Genomic DNA, 2048 nt, shown 5'->3' on the forward strand with positions numbered 1-2048 from the left:
TGGATCATTACTGGATCATTACTGGATCATTACTGGATCATTACTGGCTCAGAACCGGTGGAGCTGCAGGACGGTCCGGGTCCGGCGGGACGAGCCGCTCCTGTCGGTTCTGATCCCGCCGAGCCTCGGTACCATTTACAGATAACCGAACAGAACTTCTTTAGTTCTTAAGGTTTTGAAGCGAACCGGAAGTTACGGAGGTTTTCTTGGTGAGTCTGACACGGTTCATGTTTTAGCTGTTTTAGCTGTTTTAGCTGTTTTAGCTGCAGGTCAGGATCCCCACGTCCTGTTCGACCCGTTTCTTGCAAATGAAGCCAACAGAACCAGGAACCTGCAGCTGACGATTAAAAACAGCTAAAACTCCAGACTCCAGAAGTCCTTAAAGCAGAAAACAAAAAGCAGGAACTGGGAGGATGAAACCCTGAGCTGGTGGAGACTGGTTCTGTCTACAGCAAACTGAGGGAACACCTGGGCTGATTGTTAATGAGGAACAGGTGAGGCAGAACAAAATAAATACTTTGGGTTGTTTCAGCTGCTTTTCGAACAACTGGTTTAACACATGAAGAAGAAGAAGCTGAAACGAGTTTTTAAAGCTAGTAACAAAAAAAAAAGCTAAAAGTAGCAAAACAATAGCTAAAATCAGAGAATAGCAAAAGGCTAACTAAAAACTGCTAAGCACTATCTAAAAGCTTAACGTAATTAAAAACCTGACTATATGTAGTAAAAGTCTAGCTAAAAGCTGCATGTAGCCACAGACTAGCTAAAGGCTAGTTAGCTACAAGGCGTAAACCTAAAGCTACAAGTCTCTGTGATTGTTGAGTTCAGCTGTTGTGTTTTCTTTGATGACATCACTCCCAGTAAGTTACAGCATTTAAGGCCCGGTCCAGTCAGAGGTCCTCATTTCAGGTTCTGACCGTCGGCCTGTGTTTGACCCTCCTGCTGCCCTGGGGTGAGAAGGACCCACTAGGACCCAGGACTCAAGTAGACCCTCACCAGCTCGACCCTCTCACCATGAACGACTCCAGAGGTCCAGCCCCTCTCAAGGAGATCAGTTCCACCATGCTGTGTGTCGAGGTGAGTCCAACTAGATCTAGTCGGTTCCTCTCAACCTCATGCACAGGTTCAGCCCCCCCCCTCCGTCCACCCCCCCCCAGGTCACGCTCCATGTCCCAAGATCAGCTTCGGTAAGTCAGGGTCAGAGCACCGAGGCCCCGCCTTCGGCCACTGAACATGGAGCCATGCACCCGACCCATATGTCCACAGGAAGACAAACCCACGCTGCTCCTTCAGGCTGAGCCCGAACATTTTTAATCTGATTAACAACTCGGGTTTAATCTGGGACCGAAATGTAACGGCCTGGAGGTCGGTCCAGGTCCAGACAGGTACGGTTCTGTCACCTGATCCAAAACTTTTCAATCCTTCAAAAAGTCTTGATTATCTGACTGGACCGGGGTTCTGACTGGAACAGGGTTCTGACTGGACCGAGGTTCTGACTGGAACAGGGTTCTGACTGGACCGAGGTTCTGACTGGACTGGGGTTCTGACTGGACCGGGGTTCTGACTGGACCGGGGTTCTGAGTCAGATCTTCTTGTGTTCTGCTGCTCTGAGGCAGATTTTTGCAGCCGACGCCCTTTTTATCACAAACATCCTTCGGCTCCTCAGAGAGCCGAGCTCCAGCTGGTCTCACTCAGCTGCAGCTCGGCTCCGGACCAAACCGACCCAAACAGCTCAGAGCGGGCCCTCCAACACCAGAACCTGCATCCTGCAGCTCAGAACTTTAACAGGGAAACTCCCAGATTCACTCGCAGTCGCTCACAAGTTTAACATGCGAAGTCAGACCGAAGGCAAGACTTTTACTTTGTTCAGAAAGACTCACCTGAAACTGACTCACCTGGATTATTACCTGTATCCTGAGATTATAGCTCTACCCTGAGATTATTACCTGTATCCTGAGATTATAGCTTTACCCTGAGATTACTTGTATTTTGAGATTATAGCTCTACCCTGAGATTACCTGTATCCTGAGATTATAGCTTTACCCTGAGAT

The 2048-nt window shown here is 48.7% G+C and overlaps 1 protein-coding gene across 1 annotated transcript in view; it reads left to right on the plus strand.

Annotated features, from left to right (window-relative positions):
* s100v2 (S100 calcium binding protein V2) overlaps window positions 1–2048 on the plus strand; it is a 4713-nt gene that overhangs the window by 206 nt on the left and 2459 nt on the right. The gene's annotated exons all lie outside the window — the stretch shown is intronic.

This window comes from Nematolebias whitei, chromosome 5 (genome assembly GCF_014905685.2).
Source record: "Nematolebias whitei isolate Nwh7 chromosome 5, NemWhi1, whole genome shotgun sequence".
NCBI classification, from domain to species: Eukaryota; Metazoa; Chordata; class Actinopteri; order Cyprinodontiformes; family Rivulidae; genus Nematolebias; species Nematolebias whitei.